We start from the raw sequence: 21756 nt of genomic DNA, 5'->3' as shown, positions 1-21756 counted from the left end.
TCAACGTACTTATCGTGTCTTGAATAAATCGTTGTTGAAATTTGCTTGCAGAGTAAGCATGTCATATTAATCGCAGGAATATCGATATTCAAATAATTCAAATGCTGTGCGAAAAGAATAATCAATTTTCGAGTTATGATGAAATAAAAATTACGGTAAAACAATTAATTATCTTATCAGAACATGTTTCCTACAATAATTCACGTTGAATTGGAACGGATTTAGAGAGACACCAATCTGTCGACGTGATCTCGGTATAAACATTTGCCGGCAGCACGTGCGTAGCACGTTTCTTCATTCTCGCGCTCACACGAGCGGAACTTTCACACGGAGCGCGCTTGCTCGTCGGAGTGCGACGCTCGCGAGAAAGAGATAGAGATACCAGACGCATCCCGCAGCATCAGACGCCATGGACCGCCGCGGGGCGAGAGCGAGACGGAGCAGGATCCCGTGATTGTACGCGCGAGAGGCAGAAAGAGACAACGAGACGAGAAAAGGGAGACAGGAAAAAAGTAACAGGACGGACGACACGAACACACGCGCGGGCCGTTTCGGAGCAGGATACGCGTATCTCGTCGTGTGTAAAGGCCCTGCGGGCATAGCGGGCTCCCGTCGCAATCCGGGGCTGAATGACCAGAGTAGGGAAAAGGGGAGACGTGATGTTGTCGGCCGATCGGGTCCACCTCGATCGGAACCAGCCGCAGATTCGTTCAACAGTGAACTCGGTCGCTCGACTTTGATATTTGAACTCTTGTCTCCCTCGTTGAAACTTCAAGCAGAGAGACCGAAACGTGACTCAAAATTAATCAGAAAGAAGATTGAAGATTCTAAAGTTTCAGATATTAAATAATAAATCCAAAATAAAAAATAATTAAATATACAAGTATCAATTTTTTAAATTGTATTGGTGTTAGATTATAATATTTATTACAATTTCTTGATTAATTATAAATTATATAGAGGAGAATCCCCTATTATGAGATATGCTCCTAATATGAGATGATGGGGTTTCTGCTAAACTAGTGAGCATCATCTGTTAGTTCCACCATGAACTTATTACTCTTGGTGTAAAATATATTTAGTGAAAAATTCATTGTTCGTTATTGCGTTTAGCCTTTGCAAGAAAAGGTTTGTGAAATTGTGAACATGTCAAAGGAACTTGAGGTAAGTCTTTAAACCTTGTTTATTATATAATAAAGAAATGGTTGGCAATAAATTCAGTATGCAATGATAGAGTAGAATCGTAGTAACAGGAAAATACGCAATTTGTTGAATTGCTTAATTGTAGAGGTTAGATTTTATGATCGCGGAACCGCTAGGCGTGTGGCTCGTATAATGAGATATTCAGGGTACTCTTAATATGAGATAATTATTGCTCGAATATGAAGAGTATGTAGTGTAATAAAAAGAAAGAAAATACTACTTAAGGTTAAAGAAAAGTTAATACGAATTTATATTACGAATTTTTGTGTATTTAATTTTTATAGAATCTGACTATGGAGGTTAGAGATACGAGGAAGCGTCGACAGTGGAATCGTGAAGATTTAGCGAAGACTGTGGCAGCAGTATTTTTATAAAACTATCTAATAAAGATTTTAATTGCAATACTGATGTATTTTGCCCTTTTAACACCGATTTCTCGAAGTATCTTATATTAGGAGCACACTTTCTCGATCCTGCGTAAAGCTCTTTTTTCAAATTGTTTTAATTTTCAAAAAAACAATATTTAAATTAGATTTTTCATTTCACCAACCTAAAGCTTATTAAATTCTCTTCAAGATAACGTATTACATTTTTAAATTCTGCCTATAGATTTCCTTACATTCGGCAAAATCGATATGGTATCGCATAATCTGGGACTTTCCTCTATAAAAATATGTAAGAGTTTAAGACGCCGTGGCGTTTGATGTAAGCGATGAAAAGAATTCGAACGCCGCCGATATAATAACAAACGATACCGGCCAGCGCGGCATAGCTTTGCTCGAATATCAGACGAGCCGCCGAATTGGCGACGGATTGTAATTCCGCCGTTTTTATAAAGAAACCGAGCGTATTAGGCAGTCTCTCTTCGACCGAGCTACGATTCACACCGTATGAAATACAGTATCTTTATATCCCAAAACCTTGGCCACTCAATTATCCTACAAATATTAATTCAAACATCGAATTTTTCTGCGATGTGAGATTGAGCTGATCGTTTTCCAGTCGCGAAATCCTCGAAAGTCGAAGTGCGATTGATGCTTAACTGAATATAAGAGGGTTAAACTAAGAGATCCAGCCGGTCTGTTTTCATGGCTGCTAACCAGTACGATTCACGAGATTCGCACGCCATTACACCGTAGGACGACTGCCACAAGCCGGGCCGAAAAAAGCCGCGGCGGTGAATGTAGGGTTGGCACTTTTAATTTATCGCTTTATTATATGCTACCACGCGCGGGCCTCACAATGCCCGGCGGTCATTAGCGGCCATAAATACAATGTAACGCTATTGTGCGTGATTTAACGCGCGTCTACGCGCGATTCTCCTCGTATGCAGATCTCGTGTCGTTCGCAAACGGCATTAGGTATGCCGCCGCGACGTGTTTACGAGTATCGTTAAAATCGAACCCTCTGTGATCGCGAGTAAACGTCAGGGACCCTAGTTTTGCGCTTTATATATCGCGCATTGATTGCAGTCTTCAGCTCGCACGCTCGTTACCTAGATTACGTTGAGTATTTCTCCGTTTTTCTTTGCACTTTGCGTCATTTCTGTTGGTAACTGGTAATAATTAAACCAACTGTTTAATTATTTTTAATCAAGTATACATTTATTTAATATTAATCAGTCTGCACCTAATATATTTCACGAGAGACATTCTTAATTTTGTGAAAATTATTACTATTAAATAATTTCACACAATTATGATCATTTTTTACAATTTTCTCTACATACTATACATTTCTCTATTTTGCAAATTTCTTATTTTAGTGTCACGTATTTATCGACAAATATAAATCACGTATTCTCACATTATTAGGACAATCGATTTATTGAGCCATGAGTAAACATTTTTCCGGTATCATATCGAAAGATTCGTAAACTCTTTAACATGTTGCATTTTCGTTCATCCTTCATCGGTGACGTGTTCGATAACCACGATAGCCATGATAGCCACGGAAGCAACATGGCTCGATGCGCACCCTCGATTGCAGGGTCAAGAACCGGTACTTTACGCCCCCCCCCCCCCTCGTACGAGCCCTTTCTCGGACGAACGCGATTTTTCAACAGTGGCGCCGGTTCATCGGAAAGCCATCGCGAACTCGATCGCCCATCGCGAAACGAACGAACGGCGTCGGGGTGGTTTTAAGGGCGTTTTCAGCTGTCCACCGCGCCATTGTCCACCGCGAGATTATTTATAGGCGGAGGATGACCAAACACAATTTACACCGGCGGCTACGCGTCGCAGAATGAGCGGCGCGGGGTGGTCCATTGTGCCCTTCGCCGTAAACGTCCGTTCCTCCGATGTGCGCGCGTGCGTCGTCTGCGTACACGTACGAGAACATTGTTGCACGAGTCGATGTTCTCGAGTTCCAATCGTCGTTTCTTGCAGCGCGAAGAGTAGCTCGACTCGCGGATCCGCTTCCCAGTTTCCGATTTTTCGCGATTCTCGCGGACCATCGTGCATCATTCACCACGTGACAGATTAGGATGTTGAAGTTAACTGTTGAAAAATGTACGAAAGTGGAAGTTTTGCGGGAAACTTCCTGCTACTTGATCGAGTATCTGATTTTCGGCGTTAAATGATCGAACAGTGAAACGGTAAATTAAACTTCCAATAACAGACTCGTAAAATCAGCTGAAACTGAAACTCGTCACGCGTGCGTGTCAAAATCATGATTACTTCACGAAACGACAGGGAACGCAATCGTACATATCGATCCGTCGTCACACGCGCCTCATCATGTCGCTAATTTCATTTAGTTCGTTAGCTTGCTTACGCAACGGATTTGCGTGCGTCGCATAGACGAGCGACGGAAACGCGGTTGAAATCAGCCTTCGCGTAAACGCGTGTCGTTTACCCGCGGCTGAAACAAAGGCGCATTCAGTTTTCCCGGCGCGTCGACGATCCGCTCGCGGCTGCGATATGTCGCAGCTCCACGGCGTGCACGGGTGACGTAACGGGTCCATGGCATTGTTATCCGAACAAATGGATTCCTAAATATCGACATTCGGGGCGCGAGCCAGACCGCTATTGTCCGCGCGGCCATAAATTCGCGCGTATTTTCGCAGCTAATCTCCCTCGCGAAGGACCGCGGAGCGCTCGAAGGGCCGCCTAGGTGCCCCATATACCTCCGCGTAAATTCGAAAGTCATTCGTCACGCGAGAATCGAAACAAACATCCTCTCCTTTGTGTTTGCATTCTTCTACCGATGATCCCGATACAGAGGGGAAACGGAAGAGGGGATGAAAGGTCACCGAAAAACGCCTGAGCGCATCCGCGCATGCCAGGGATCGGCATCAACGATATTTTCAGTAATATTTTCAGCTTTGATTAACAATTATTTTGATAATCAGTAATCAACTTCGAGAAATTTATTATTAATTGATTAATCAGTAATCAAGATAAGCAATTTTTCAATTGCTCGGTTAATCAGTAATCAAAAAGAACAATTTCTTAATTACTCGATTAATCAGTAATCAAAATAAACAATTTTTCAATTACTCCAGTAATCAGTAATCAAAGTGAAAAATTTTTTAATTATTTGATTAATCAGTAATTATAGTATAAAATATTTTTGTTACTTGATTAATCAGTAATCAGAACGTAATAATTTTAATTACTTGATTAATCAGTAATCAGACCGAAAAGTTTTTCAATTATTTCATCACTCAGTAATCAGTGTCAGATGTTCCTTGACTATTTAGTTGATTTTTTCTGGATTATTTTCTTGATTGTTTAAGTAGTTATCAATTAATCAATTAATCGGAAATTATTTTTTCCTGTTAAATAAATATTTAAATACTCAAGTAATATTAATTTATTATTAATATTTTGCCGATCCCTGGCGCATGCATATGCATTGAGAATAATTCGCAGCTGGAGTCCCGAATGATCTCTCACAGCGAGACCCTCGCGAGGAAAGACAAAAAAACAAGCAGTCGCGAACATTGCATACGGAAATAATCCATAATTTGTTGTCGGCGAATTACGTATGTAAATCGTGATGCAGACTCGTTTACGTCGCGGACACCCACGTGGTAACGTGACGAATCGCTGCACACGTCGGAGGGACGTTGAGTATCCGCGCAAATGATACCATTGCGGTTGGAAAATAATTAAAATAATGCAATCGCGAGGTAGACCACTCGTAACAATACGCGACAGGCGATTACACTCGAGGCAAGTCTCCTCGTCAACTGCGTTCAATAATTCAGCTGTCATAAACGGGGTTGTGCGCCGGATCGATCAGTTGGTGCTGGTTTTCTTTAACAAGAACCTGCATTGGAAAGAGAGAGGAGTCTAAATGCGTCCTCGCCTTCGCCTATTCCGAAAGGATTCGCCTCGTAAATCTGTGATTCCTCTCTTCAGTTTACGTTTTGACGATTCTGTCAGCGGTGCGCCTTTATCGCGGATTAATCACCAAGTCGCGCGGATAAATCAAGTGGAATCGATTTGCCACGCCAGTCTGATGCAGATGTCGACCGCACGGAAGGGTCCATTGAATGAAAATGATGCTGGGACTCTGACTGATTGTGAAACTTACGCTCTGTGCTGCAAATGTATAAAAACATGTCGCGTGTAATAGCGTAGAAATTGTCAAATATAATACTGTCACGCTGGATGCAAAATATGCATAATAAAAGTACATAATAAAAGTACGAATGTATAATCCTTTAAATCCTTTTGCGTCGTGTTTTTGCGTTGGCCATCAGGCATTTGTAACGTTTTATTTTGCGATGTGCGATTCAATATACGCATCTACACAGCAAATCCGTATTTGAGCAAATTTACAGATAAAACAATAAAAAATAAAAATCTCGTTTTCACATCCACTAGTTTTCGAAGGAAACGCGCGTACGATGCATAATTCTTAGCCGTTTTGTAGATACAAGTGGCGACTGGTTTTTCACATAATCGTGGATGTAATCGCAGCCGATACGCGCGGTAACGTCAAGCGAGCAAGAATTCTGCAAAAAGCCAAGATGAACGATCGATGAGGATTGCGAGGCGCCAGCCAGCGGAGTTCGGATTTTCCATGATTTATTCCGGCAAAAGCGAGTCGTATCGTCGAAGCGTCAGGCGCGATTTCCTATGAATAATCGAGGGCTTACGGAAGTCGGGGGGTTAATTTCGAACAGGACTTATTTGCGCTGCAGCGCGCGTCATTAAATCATTATATACCATGCCGCGTTGCAATGCACCTCGTAATACAGCTTAACATCGCGTCATGATCTCGCATCGCATCGAAAATGAAAACCGTTTACATTTATTCCCCATGAAAACTTTCTTTCAAAAACAATTTCTATTAATTGTCTATCTTAAATGTACTCATTCGATCTTCCTAGTTTGAAGAAGCTAATAGACGTGTTAAGGGGGGAGCCTGCTTTAGAACGCTGAAAATAAGGTATATTTTACGACTTGTTTTTGGAGAAACAATACAGCGGATCATTATAAAACTTTGATGCATTTATTACTACATGTTTAAAGATAAAAAAATTATTTTTTGATTTGAATATATCGCTTGTAGAGGTCGTCCTGGAGAAATCTTAGTGCAGCCGCGTCGCCGGCATTGCAAATTGGTGAGCATTCTCCTGCCTCCAAATTTCGTCTAAACTGAAAAATTGAAATATGTTCTCGTTATTTATGAATTCCCATCGTCGATGAACCAAAGAGAGAAGAAAAAAGTTGAAAAGTGCCAAAATGGTGGAACTTAGAACACAAAAGTACGATTTTTAGGCAAAGTTTTTGAACTTTTTCATGCAAAAATAATTGTTTAACTTAATGTTTTTATAAATATTAAAGGTTCATCGACGATGGGAATTCATAAATAACGAGAAAATATTTCAATTTTTCAGTTTGGATGAAATTTGGAGGCAGGAGAATGCTCACCAATTTACAATGCCTCCAGGACGACCTCTACAGGCGATATGTTCAAATCAAAAAATAATTTTTTTTATCTTTAAACATGTACTAATAAATGCATCAAAGTTTTATAATGATCCGCTGTATAGTTTCTCCAAAAAAATTCGTAAAATTATACCTTATTTTCAACGTTCTAAAGCAGGCTCCCCCCTTAAGTAATCCTTCCATCTTCTTCAAAAAAATTCTGCCGTCATCGATTCTGCCTCACGGAACTGCATTTTTATTACGTTCCGCTAAGTGGCGGCTTTGTTCTATCAATCTCTCAAGCGCACTTTCAACGCCACACGCGCGCGGTTGAACCCGCATTTAAGCGCACAGGCAGGGTAGGTACTGTGGATGGCGCGGGTTAAGTGGACACCGAATTACCTGGATACTTCCGAAGGCAGGAAGCGCCGTTAGGACGTGTGTTAACTGTATGTATCCGCGATCCCATGGAAATTATAACGCCCGCGCGGCCGTGCACAAATGGCTCCCTTTTCGCATCCGCGCGAATTTCTCCTTTCTTGCCGCGCACCACCATCTCCCAGATATTAGATCCTACGTGTTGCACTACCGGCCGCGTGCATACGGTAGGTCAGTCACGTTATGCAAGGAGCGTGGGATCGGTCCGGCGCCGTTACGGGAGCGCGTCACGCGCTCGCTCGCGCGAGCGAGCGTTCTCGGCGCGCCACGCGCGCAAAGACGCCGCGAGCGATTCCCAGGGAGTTGCGTGCAAAGCGTCCCGCATTCTAGAAATGACAAACATTCGTTCGCGAATCCTGAATCGGAATTGGCAAAATCTTTCCTTTGCGGAGAAGGAACTGAAGATTCTTCAGCTATGAAACGAAGATAAAGATGAAGAATTTCCTGGTGCTGGGCGAAGAGAAGTGAAATTGCTGCACGAGTAGCTTGGAGCTGCGTACAGAATATTATTAGCTTTTCTCTTGAACTGGAATTCATGAAAATTCATCTTGTTAGCTCCGAGTACAATAAAATTTGACCCGAACTTTCCAAGTGAAATCTAATTTCGTGATATTCAAGAATTAATCGCGAAAATGTCTGGCGGAAGAGCTGGGGAGACATCGACAAGCGGCAACTCGGTCGAGGAACTCACGGATAAGAGATCCGCTAGGTCTGGGACATGTTGTACAGCACGACGATTGCCGAGCCGCACGCAACGCGCTCAGGAAGTGCTCAGGCGCATTCTAAAGCGGTGACGACGCCACGTTGGACTGCACGCAATACTCTCGCGTAGATACCTACGTGTCTGAGAAGTGTTACGAGATTTCGCCGGTTACGTTGGAAACGCTGGGAAACTTAACAACGAAAAGTTGCCGTGGAGCCAGGGGTAACACGGTTAACCCGCACCGGCGCTCGCGCTCGCTAGGAAAAACGCTTTTCGCGCTACGATTATGTAAAACATCGTCATATAAATAATTCATGTTATCTCGCGCTCGTTCCTTTTAAGCTACAAAGTTTTCCTCCAGGAAAAGCAGCTGCAAGATGAACGTTACATTTCCCGCGGCGAGATGCGGGGAGTTCCTCGTGAGTTTTCCTTGCGCAAAAATGTTACATGCACATAATAATGCAAGGTCGTGATGAACGCATCCTGTGCATTACTACGGAATCCGCCTGTAAAATATACGGTTCCGCCGAGGAAAAGAATTATGGTGAAAGCAACGTAAACGCTGCCGCAATAAAAAAAAACGGACGTTATTGCCAGAGAGATTAGACAAAACGACGATAACGGGGTTTCCGTTTACAAATGGGGAGAGAACCAGATAAGGAACTTTCTCGGCACGCACTGGCGTTACGCGTCGCTTGATCGCCCTCGATATTCCATATATAGTCGACATCGATGAAAAAGACCGGTGAAATTACTGACTGGCCAACACAGGTCGATCTTGAGCCTTCCCCTCGCCGGGGAAATAAATTTTCCTCGAAGGGGGACGGACGCGTTTCACGTGCGCGAATTAATTTACAAGCGCGAGCGTACTTCCCTCTCAAAGGGTGGAAAAAATGGAAAAGACAAGACGCTCGTCTGCGAGATGCCGCAGGAGCGATTATATTCATGAGGGAACGGTTGGTGCTCGGCGGAAGTTACGCGTCGTTCGGATACGCGCGTCTATTTTCGACGCGGGAATTAAAAGTCGGCATCCTCCGCGCTCTCCTCACGTGCCTTAATTACGTAATGGCCAGCTGTTACGGGAACAGTAGCTCGCGAGCAGTCATCGTAACCAGTTATTAACCCGCGAACTCGTGGCGCACACGCGCGCGTCTCCCGATTACTCGGTTGGTAGACAGACAAAGGATTTCATTAAGCGAGAGGGAAGCCGAACCGCGCGCGCGTAACGCCGGCTATCAGCTCGCGTTTTTCGAGTCGCCTCTTAAACCGCGCGCGATGCATGTAATCACAGATAATTTCGGGAAACGAACGTAATAACAGTGTTTAAACAAATGCATCGACGTTTCACGTCAATAGGCGTCTCGCACGTCATCAAAATGTCACGACTGCGAGCCTCACGATGCTGATCCTCCCTTGAAACGCGCTCAGCCCAGTTGCACGCGGACCATACATTAAAACCTGGATATGCCCCGTAGAAGAGGAGAGCGCGGGGTCCGCAAATTATTGCGACCTCGAGGGAATTTATGGTTTTCCATGGTCGCGACGACGAAACGGCGGGGCGAGAGGGCCCCGGTTTCACGCGCGCGGGACGACGCGCGGCGCGCGCCCCGCGGGCGGAAATCGGCCGATTAATTCGAGCGCGCGACGGCAAGGAGCGACCCCGGCGATTTACGACGCACCGTGCGAGCCGACGTTTAATTAAAACGGAATCGGCCCTCCTGCGCACGGCAGAAACGCCGTGTCCATGGACACTCGAACACGATCCGACCGATGTTCGCGAAGCGAGAGGGCCCTCTCTCCTTCGTACCCCGCGCCGAGAACTGGTTTGCGCCGAATAATTATTCCCTTCCAGGTAAACGGGCTTTATCTCGCGATGTGGGTCTCGCGAGTAAGCGCACCGCTCCGGGCGCATCTCCGATTTGCTGCGCTGCGCTTGCCCTCGGCTCGTGCGCATCTTGTTGCGCCTCGATACGGCGACCGTATTTCCCGGCGATTCCCGGCCGCCGACGAGCGCGAGATCCGATAGAGAAGCTATTTCCTTGTTGGTCGTAGCTCGCCGTTATCGTTTACCTGGATTAATGAAAAACGTGGAATCACGAAATTCAAGTAAAGCAGATAATGCAGGCGGGAAAATATGTTTATACATGTATCTACAAGAGTTTTCTTTTATAAAATACATTTTTTTATATGATAAAATGCGTTTCTGGATGTTCACCATGCTGTAAAACGATTCGTTGAACGACGTTGATATTAACGTGGCAGCAAATTAGGAGTTCGCTTTTTGGAACAACGCGATCAAACATTTCCCTACACTTTCCATATGACAAATGTCAGAGAGATGTTAAATGACTCTTAATTTCGCTCTGCCGGCATTTGGACATAATTTGACGAGGGCACGATGAATGTATGTATTGGGTTGGCCAAAAAGAAATTGCGTTTTTTTTTATATAAATAAAAGGCGAATTTTTCATGGGAAACAAAAACTTTATTAAACAATATATTGTCCATTTTGTTTGATTATCTTTTGCCATTTTTCAGGCAACTTCATGATTCCGCGCTCAAAAAAGTTCTTATCTTTTTCAGCAAAAAACAATTCCAACAACGATTTGATATCCTCATCAGCAGTCAAGGTTTTACCATTCAAGGCGTTTTGCAAAGAACGAAACAAATGGTAATCTGATGGTGCCAGGTCTGGCGAATATGGTGGATGTGGTAACATCATGGTAACACATCCCATCCAAGCTGCAACAATTTTTCACGAGTGACCAAACTTGTACGTGGTCTAGCGTTATCATGGTGAAACACAACACCTTTGCGATTCACCAATTCTCGACGTTTCTGTTTGATGGCATCATTTCATTTATCCAGTTGACGACAGTATACGTCTGAATTAATGGTTTGATTCCTTACAAGCAGCTCAAAATACACAGTCCCACCAGACTGACAGCATAATCTTTCTTTGGTGAATATCTGCTTTTCAAGTGCTTTCAGCAGGTTCATCACGCTTGCTCCACCATCTTTTTCGTTTGACGTTGTTGTAGACGATCCATTTTTCGTCGCTTGTTATCATACGTTTCAAAAATCGATCATTTTCCTCACGTTTCAAAAGAGAATTGCAGATGTCAATACGCTTAGTGAGATGAATTTCTTTCAGCTCATGTGGTACCCAAATATCGAGCTTACTAATGTATCCAAGTCGTTTTAAATGGTTCTCAACACTCGATTTCGATATGTTAAGATTCTCAGCAATCTCTCGTGTCGTTAAACGCCGATTGGAATCGATCAGTGCCTTTGTTTTGTCATCATCAATTTTGATTGGCCTTCCTGAGCGTGGTGCATCTTTCACATTAAAATCTCGAGATCGAAATTTAGTAAACCAATTTTGACACTGCCGCAGTTTAAAGCATCTTCGCCATATACATGACATAACTTTTTACGAGCTTGCACAGCGTTTTTCCCTTTTCGGAAGTAATAAAAGAAAATATGACGAAAATGTTTTTTTTTATTTTCCATTTTGAAATCGACGGCAAACAAACAATTGTTAACGAAATCGTGTACTTTCTTTTTGTAAAACAAGCTTGAACTGTGAGTTGTTAACCTACATAATGAATTTGCGGTTTAGAATGAAGTTAGTTACATTTTAAGACATGTATGTCCATCTATTGGAAAAAAACGCAATTACTTTTTGGCCAACCCAATAGATCTTATCACGCCCCGTGCCGGCTTGCTTCATTACGAGCCAGAAAACTGCGCGATTTCGCGGCGTGGCGACACAAAGAAGCAATTGGCATGGCTCGTGCACTCGACTGGCAGTGCTGGAGGCATGTCCGCGTGCACTTTGTAGTACTTCCGATTGGTAGGGTCGATTCGAGGGTTCTCTCGGTCCTCCCCGGCCCTTCGCGTCGGCCGGGACCACTCGAGAAAGGGCTTTTGTGGGCGCTCGATTTAGGGCCGGTGTCCGCGCGTGAATGAGGCGAAAGAGAGCGAAGGACCCTCGTGCGAGTGCGCCGCTGTGCATTTCAGAGGCCGCACTCGGCCGGCATTCGCCGGGCCATTAAGCTCGAATCGAGATACGCACATGGACAAATTAGGGCTGGCGTAAGCCCTTTTGGGCCGCAATTAGAATGAGCGCGCCGGCCGACGCTTCTAACGAATGTTTGTCCGGGGAGAAGAAAGGGGATTTGATGGATTAATAATGCGTTAATGGATTAACAAATTCATGGCGTGGCGCAAACGCATGCCGCGATCTGTCCGGAATCGGAGAAGAAAAATACCAGCCCTGGCGTTTTCCCTTCGTTAATAATGAAGATAATTAATTAGACCGGGCGAAACATTTCGACGTGTTTAATTTGAGACATGAACCTTCCACGTGCGAGGGGTCGGATGATCAAAGCGTTTCGGTCGTATTGACCTTAATATCAGATGCAGACTCCCCAATTAATTGGAACTCGATAAAAATTTTATCGTTGACATTCAACACCCGGGTAAATAACTGCGGTGCGGTTTCGCGCGACCTAATTTTCCGGGCTATAATTGAAGAACAAGATGCTGCCAGTCGAATACATTTATCATTCGCAGAAGTGGAAGGCAGCAACTCCACTTTGCCTTCTCAGAATCTTAATTGAACGATCGATCGCCAGGATATCGAATTGCTCGATATTAAAAAAAATTGAAGATTCTTCACGGAGCAGTAATATCGTTACTTCTCCTTCGACATAAGTGGCATCATTCTTCTTTCAACAATCTGGTGCCCGTAAAATATTGACCTTTTTTCTCGATACTCTAATTCGGAGCACGAGTCGCAACGGAACTCTCGGAACGATGTCATCTCTGTTTGAACCCAACGCTCCAGCCGCGTTCCACGAACCGGCGATCGCCGACATGGTGTGAGGTCACCTTTAATCATGGACCTCCACACTCCGACCATCTCGTACGTACAGCCGTACTCGTTGTTCGGCGCATACTGGACCCTAACGATCGCTCGCGGTTCGCGATAAATCGCCGTCGTTAACGCTACGAGGGTTCTCAATGGCCGCGCGCGTTTTATTTCCGTGTCAGCGGGCTCACGTTCGCGAAAAACTGCCAGAGATTTATGCCGAGCAACGTTAATCGAAGGATTAAGTGTAACAGCAGTTGGAGTCGAGTTCTAGACCGAAAGCTCGTGCGAGAGTTAAATCAATCCTCTCGGGTTCGTTACTGTTCAAGAGTTATTCAGGAAATCGCGAGGAGATTTATTTTCTTAATTTAATTACATCTTTCTAAATTTGGACTTAATTTTTTCGCTTTGAAGAGACTGAGATATCCTCAAGTCCCAAAACTTTCTAAATCTTTCAAATTTTCCAAAATCGCAATGTTCGACAAACGCACTCTTATAATCGTAGAAAGCGATCGCAAAACAGCTGAAACTGCACATGTCTCTATTTTCCAGAAGACTTGGAGTATTCAGATACCATCAATCAGTATTCTTTCATCTAAATGGTTCATCAAGAACAAATGTGAATTAAACCGAGCCACGTGGGGCACGAGCGTAGAAAAATCCGGTGTGTGTCTGACAGGCCTATACATGATCGGAAATATCCTCGCTGTAACGTGAACCACTCTTGCCATTATTCTTCCTCGAACCATATGCTTTATTGTGGTAGGCCATTCACGTGGACGAGCGGTCTAACACGTATTTTGTCTGTATCTAGTCCCCGACTAGAAATGTTGTCAGGTTTACCTAATATGTTATAAGGACCTGACGTGGTTGGCGTAAGGTAATCCTGAATAAGGTATACCTAAGAATATCCTCATCAGGTTCAAATATGTATGACCTTTTTAGGGTTAAAATAATAAGGAACATATTAGGACCTTCTTACGTTATGCCTGATATTTCAAAGTACAAATTTTGTTGAGGTTTACATTATTAGTACCTACTAAGGATCTTATTCCTTCATCCTGATATTTTTTTAAATTTAGAGGTAAAGGTTTCCCACATCTGGTCCTACATCGGACCATGCGTAGTTTATCATATTATAATGTACGTTATATACTTAATGCAGAAAGAATAGTAATTTCTACTTAATTTGCGAGTATTAATTATTTTTATATCATATACATTTCAATGTATTCGATTATGGAACAATAAGAGACAAAAATCAACACAAGTGTGTGTTTTCCGCCTCTGATTCACCAAGCGACCGATAGATGGCCAGGTCAGGCGTGACGTTCTCGCAAGAAACATTTGGTTAGCACCTTACAAATAACCATCTGGAAAACCGATCCGATGCTCTTTTCTTCTCTTCTTTTGGACTCTTACTTAGAACATATACTAGTAGTATATGTTCCAAGGACTCTTACACTCACCGAAAATATCAAGTTTTAGTAATCCTTTAGACGACTTGGTGCTGTCTGGGTAGTAAGGATTTAATAATTCAACCCGATATAAACCTGATGAGGATATCCAGATAAGAACCTAACTATTGTGCTGCGTTACATGACTGATCAGGTCCTGATGAATTTACCTTATCAGGACCTGATGATAAAACAAGGTCAACCTGATCAGGACCACTGGATAAATTTCTAGTCGGGTCTCCCTCTTTACAACGATTTTGATTCATGGTTATTTCTCTGTTACTTTTCACTAATAAAACTCCGTTACGCAGCATCTTTATTAGCTTTCATCGACGGAAGCGCGTAAACTTCGCCGATTTCCTCGCATCGAATGTGAGCAAGAAGTACAAAGGGAACGGGAGATGGGCGGGCACGCTCCGAGCGCGAGTCCGACTCGTTTATCTGCGCCGACGATCGCGAATTCCGCTCCGGTGGTGGTGATTATCGCGATGATAATTAAGCGTAATTGGAGCGCAACCGGGCACGCGACCCTCACAATTTCCCGGCAGATGCGTTTCGCCGAGAATGTCGCGAGGACGATCGTAAACTCGTCGTCATCGTCGTCGTCATCATCATCCTCGTCCTCGTCCTTGTAATCGCTCGTTCTGCTCCGGGCGGAAGAGATGACGCAGGTGCATGGGAACACATGCCGATCTCGAGAGCGAGAGAAAAGGAAAGCGAGGAGAAACGAGCGACGATTACGGCGAGACGAAACGATGACTCGTATAAAACTGGATCCCGTACTCGGTTCGGATATTCGGGGACGATTCATGGGACTGCGACATGGCCGAGACAAATCGAGCTTGATTATCCGGAGCGACCGTCGACGTGCGGTCGACAATTACGCGAATGATTGAACGGCGCGTGATCATTGAAATTTCAATCGCTGAGGTGCGACCGCCTCGTCGTACGGACATGAACAGAAATCGAGAAACCGGAGGAACCATGCGTATGCATCGCATGCATCGCAATTCCGCGCGAGTCGGCGAAGCGAGTTCTCGCGCAGAATGAAACGATGCACCTGCACGTATCTTGGAAAGCGGACGTGTATGCGCGCTCGCAATTCCGCTCGCAATTCAATTGGCCCGGCACGCATACGAACGCGAAATGCGCCGCCGATCACAATGGCGATCGGTCTGAGAGGAACGTGGGGCAACGACTTTAATATTAATAGTCTATTGAAATCGAGAAAAGGGGTAAACAAAAATTTATTTTAAATTTCCTTTCTTTATATAGATATTTGCATCTAATACTGTTTTATCCATTTTTTCTTAAATCTGCATGAAATTGTTTTAAACAACATATATGTACACTGGTCTGTAAGTTAATTATGTACCACCTGTCTCTGAAAGAAATGTTTAATTCAGAGAAAAATATGAAACTTTTCACTAAAAACCAACAGCGCTAGTCCGCAGGTGCGGCAGCTGCGAATGGTCCCGCGTGCACACGCGACACTAGGTACCAACACAAACGGTGTTACATACACGTGTGAGACGTATTGTAATGAGAAGATGCAAGGTGCGTAACACGAGGACGAATTGCGCAATTTTTGAACTCGACGCCAACCACGCGGAACCGTTTGTCGCAACTTTCATACTTGTGTCGCGCACACTTCGAAAAGCGATCTTGTACTTGTAACGAAGATAATTAAAACCACCGGGCCAAGTTCCACCGATGGAAACATTATGAGAAGAAAATTCCGGTTGGCCTTAATTGATGACTGGGCGCATTGTCATTTATGCGCTCGCGGGTCCGTGCCCCCCCCCCCCCCCGCGCACCGGGCATTTTATCTCCGCCGGGGCTCTTTGACGGACATTAATTTCGTTCGCGCCCCCTCGAGAAAGAAATCAATTGCCAGCCCGATAATTCCCACGAGCAGACCTAAATTAACCGCCTGGAAACACAACGGGCCGATACTCGCTCATTCTTTAGGGCGCTAGCAGAGAGGACTCTCGCAAACGCGTTCTTGTGCGCGACAATCCGACAGTCTCTGACGCGCCACACTGGTAATTGATCCGATTTCTTGAGGCTGCAGACGCATTCACCTCCGAGTACTCCCAAGTATGCCAGTCGGGAGTAATTAAGCAATAGCGACCGCACGCAGTTGATACACACACGTGTATACATTGGCACGCATACGTGCATTTCGCTTTCGTTTCTCTTTCTCCAAACCGAATTCTCTCTCCTATCTCTCGGTGTTTCTCTCTCTCTCTCTCTTGGACAACGCATTAATTTCCCCTTTAAATGCCTAAGCAATAAGTCACTGCGGCTAGAGTTGCATTCTGTCGCTCGGTGCACATGCGAGGCTGAGATCATCGACACTTATGGTCATAATGCTTTCCCCCGTCGATGCCTTATCTCCCCTCGCGTGCGCCGATCCCTCGTTTCTCCTCTCCTTCTCTCTCGTGCGCGTTACTCGCGCTTTGCACTCTCGTGCACCTCGCGCTTATTTTTCCCGCGAGAAAAACTCAGCAACGCGCTAACGTCGTTCTCGTCGGCTGCTCGAACAAGGCGCACAAAGAAACGCGCTGTAGAGAGAGAGAGAGAGAGAGAGAACCGCAGCGTGTCCTGAATAAGTCCGAGACGTCGTAAATCACGACCGCGAGAGGTGCAACGCGTTGTAAAAACTACCGGGAAGTTACACAGAGGACGGAGAGTATCGCTGCCGTTCCTTCGCGGGGAATCGATTTCCCGTTCACCGCGGAGGTAAGACAAACCTCGACAATGCGACCTACGCATATTACAGGAATTATAACAAAACTCAATTCTTATTGTTCCACGTACTACGATCTTCGATCTTGAGAGCGTTCTTGTCCATGAAGTTTCGCTCCGACTTGGATCTCGCCTTCTGGCGCGTCTGCTTTCGTTTCTTCCACCAGAAGTTAATGCAGGTACAAGTCGCCAATAAATCCCCCCGAATTACACGTTGTAAACTATCGTAACTGAATGCTCTTCAAGTTACCCGCGCAACTTGTTGGTTCCTGCAATTTGAAATTGAAGTCGCCGTCACCTTGACCGGTACCGGTACCCCGTGGCCGGGAAAGAGAGCTCGGCCGCGCCTCGCCTCGTATTTGCGTAATTTGTGAAGCAGCCGATAAACGCAGCCGGCTCATTGCGACAGACTCGATTAATTATTCGTGCATCTGCTTCTTCGCGATAGCGCGTGGAAGAGGCGTGGATCACATGCGATACGCCGTTCGCGCCGACTGCCGCGCGCGCATGAACATGTACTCTCGCGAGATACAAAAGTATCAGAGTCCCTCTCTCTTCCTTTCCTCCGCCGTCTAATAAAACCGCACCGACGCGTATTTAGAGATCCGTTGCTGCGTGGCGAGCGGCGGCATGAGTGCAGCTGTAAAGCAGCATCCCTCGTCGCGAGATGACGATTCCGCGGAGGCGAGTTCGTCGCGCTGGATTAAAGCCGCAATAAAATCCGTGCGAGTAAACTCGGAGTCGGAGTCGCCGAGTCCCAAATTGAAGTGTGCGTGTGGGTGCGATCCGAGTTTTTTTGCAACAAAGCGTGCACGTCGAGTGGTGCGCCGCGTTGTTTGGAAAAGCTCATATTTTCGCGGATTTTGGTATCGTGCGTATTAACGGTTTTTCTCATCAGCGGCGAGGAAAATGAATTTCATCGCGCGCTCATAATGGATAGTTTCAGGCGTGTCAGTTAATTTTATTGATAACGCGAGCGGGATTGTTAAGCTGGATGCAGGAGTGCGTTGCTCTCTTTGAAATAGAATACACGGTTCGTTATATTGTTATTCCTGGCGGTTTGTTGTAGTTGAAAATAGACTTTCAATCGATTTTCTGGTCTCTATCATCGCGCGTGGCGATGTGCGTTCAGTTTCACCAGACGCACCATGAAGCAGTCAGGTTTTTCCTTCCACGCAAATAGCGCAAAGCGCAACGCGGACAATCGCTTGGTAGTAGCGGCGTTTCCATGGACCATTGTTCACCATGGATGCGCTTGTTTCGAACGAAATGGAAAACAGAGGCGTATACTTCCCAGAACGGGCGTGGGCATTGTGTGGCTCGTTCATTCAGACCACAAGTCCTTTCTTTGCACTCACCTGAAACAGAAAAGAAGGGGAGGCGGTCAGCATCACGTTCTAATGCAAATCAAGCTGTCGAGTCGCGTCAGATTAATTTTAAAAAATTCCTTACGCTCTAATTGTTATTAATTGTAGAATTAATTACCGCAGCGCTGATAATGCTTTATTGTTCTCCTCTATTATTCGAGATTATAGAATTAATTATAATATTATGCATTATTCGTAATAAATAATATCACTGCTCGCTCAATGCTTCGCTCTTTTTACGTTATTGTTTCGTCTCTTCTTCGCAATAATTTCAACTACAGGCACCGATTATCTCGGAGGAGTGTATCGGCAACGTTCGGTCGATTTGTACGAGCCCAACCAGTCGCGGGAGTGCATCAATTACTAATTAAGCAGCGACGTGACGTCTCGGTGGCGCCGCTCTTTATCCTTATCATCCTATTTGCTGGGTCGTTCGGGGCGGATCGCGGCGAGTAACGGTTCCTCGGGACGAAAAAGTAGCTGCTCAGCTGCACCGGATCACGCTCGGAACGAGTACCGAGCGTTAGACCGAGGGACAGTGATAAATAGAGGGTCCGCAAGAAACACGCGGCGTGTCGAAAAAACGATGATGATGCCCCAGAAAAACCACGGTGGACCCCCTTCGCAGCGGCCGGGAATTCGAGTGTTCGGTTTCTGTTCCTACATTTCGAGAGAAGCTGCAGGCGTCTTTTTACTTTCGCAGGCCGAGACTTTCATTCGCTCGCACGCTCGCTCGTTTTCCGAGGGGGGCTCCCTTGTTTATCGGATGTTGACGCACGAAATGCAGATATCGTGCTTGCTCGAGCGCGCGGAGAGAGGGGAAGCTTACGGGATATTCCGGATTAGCAGTTGAATCCGGGAACTCGCGCACTCTCGAGTTTTACTCGAACGAAAGTGACTCTGCTCGCCATTCGGAATCACCGCGGACGCGCATTAATCTTGCAAGATGCAAAATACGTCCCAGAAGGAAAACACTATGAAAAAATTATAATTGTAACAATTAAACTATAGATAGATGCAATGAATCGTAAAATAAATGATTAAAAATAAAATAATTCGCCCTATTACACAAGCACTTGCTACGTGCGCTAACTTTCACCGCGACGAGGAATAAATCGCGAATTTACGGCTGCCGGGAAAATATAGAAAAACCATTTCAGCGTAATTATTAAATTTAAAAATTATAATCCTGAATAATTTCATAATTATATAACAGTTTTACGAAACGCGATTTCTCTCTCTTTTTCTCTGTTCTTTTTTCAAAGCTTGATTGTTAATCAGTACTCGACATCCATGTTAGACATTTGGTCGGCCTGGTCGACGCTAAACTTTGCTCGCTCGCAAAGCACATTACTAATAAAAGACTGAAAGGGCAGTGCGGTGATCCTTATTCACAAGTTGATTCATAGGGATTAGTTTTGACTCAACGCCGCCTTAATTACGTATTTCGCCGGAATGAATGGGGGAGGCAGGGGACCGAAGATTTCGAGAGTTACTGCCACACCGTGCGTGATTCATCGTTTATTTTATCCACCGTTATAATATCAGCTTTTGTTCCGTCGAGTCGGCATACGTAATGCGTGTAGTAAGTGCACGCTCTATTTCTTATCATCTCGTTTTCCATCGCATGACGCACGCATGTAAGGGCTACGCCTCCCTCCGCCCAAGAGGACGGATATAAGGAGAAAGGAGCTTGACGGTAAGCACAGCAGATAATATCGGAAGGCGCTTTATTGCCGCCACCGTTACTTTTATTGCCGGCCTTGTTGGCAGCAAATGACGAATGTTCCAACGCACACACGAACGCGCGCACACGCATGTACAGTTTGGCGTGAAATAATGATTTGCCGTTGTCAACGCGATTAACGGCGATGATTCATTCCCTAATGGCAAGGTATTTCGGTGAAAAGTGGCGAGTGAAAGGCGCCAAGTATAGTATCACATAACTAATGCTTAATTATCATGCATAATTATGATAAGTATTTATCGGTGATAAATACTTTAGAATGCTTTATCATAGGCGCTTCGGATCTCCACGTTCGCCATCGAGAACGCAGACAGGAAAATAGAACATTGATTCGAAGACTTATCTGGGGTAACAAGTTCTCGTCACGGTTAAAAGTTAAATTCGCCGGTTATTATGCGGACTGGCGAGGATTTCTCGTTTCCAGTCACTTAACCGCGAGATATCGCGACTGCAATCTCGCCGTTACGCGACCGTAAACGAACTCGAGAGAGGAGACCACAGCCGCTTAATTGGCTTCGTAATTAATTAATAGAGGCACGCGCTCGTCTCGCCGAACGATAAACAAACTGCGAAAATTAATAAGCACACGAGTTTTCCCAGACTCTCGCGCGGTCTACTTTCCCGGCCGTCCCGACCAGGCGTTTCGCGAGGGAAAACCGGCATAATTCAGCGTCACCGATCTCAGGCACACGCCTGTATTATTCATCGCGGCCTCTGCTGTGCACACATAATAACGCTTTTACCGCGCCGGATGCCCTAGTTCTGGCACCGCAACCGTGTGCACCGCACTCGCACGCTGCACTCGCCACTCCATTCACGGACACGCGCGCTATATCCGTGATTTTTATCGCAAGATTGCGGGAGCGATCGTTGGGAACATTAAGCGCGGCGGCAACGAGAATGAGAACGAGCAATGACATAATTGTCGTCTCGCGGTTTCAACGTGAAAGGACGATCGCGTCATTTCCGAGCTGTAATATCATATTTCCCCGTCGACCCTGGATGCAATTAACGCGATTCGTCGCCGGGAACAATTTTCTATTGCAAACGCAGGGATGATTTACACATGGATGCTTGATCGTTTACTTTGAGGGAGACAAAGGCAAAGACGAGAGTCCCGATGAGCGGTAAACCTTTACTGGGAAGGGAAGTTCTCCTCTCGCGAGGATTCGGGGAAGAGATATTGGCTCTGGAGCGAGAACGCCGAAAATTGCGCTAGGGGAGGGACTTTAAATAACCCTGCGACAGCTATAGGCTGGCGCCAACGTGGAAAAGAATAGCATCGGCAAGAATAGCCGGGAAACGTGTTTACCTCCGAAGGCTCGGCAA

At 45.1% G+C, this 21756-nt stretch overlaps 1 protein-coding gene and 1 long non-coding RNA gene across 13 annotated transcripts in view; one reads left to right on the top strand and one right to left on the bottom strand.

Annotated features, from left to right (window-relative positions):
- The window catches only part of LOC105275048 (disabled homolog 2-interacting protein), a 308710-nt gene that overhangs the window by 29468 nt on the left and 257486 nt on the right, over positions 1-21756 (bottom strand). The window lies entirely within an intron of this gene.
- Positions 1-21756, top strand: part of LOC105275051 — a 184689-nt gene that overhangs the window by 161886 nt on the left and 1047 nt on the right. The gene's annotated exons all lie outside the window — the stretch shown is intronic.

The sequence above is a fragment of the Ooceraea biroi genome, chromosome 8, assembly GCF_003672135.1.
Source record: "Ooceraea biroi isolate clonal line C1 chromosome 8, Obir_v5.4, whole genome shotgun sequence".
NCBI classification, from domain to species: domain Eukaryota; kingdom Metazoa; phylum Arthropoda; class Insecta; order Hymenoptera; family Formicidae; genus Ooceraea; species Ooceraea biroi.
Note: the sequence above shows the minus strand (reverse complement) of the source record. Positions and strands in the feature narration are given on the sequence as shown.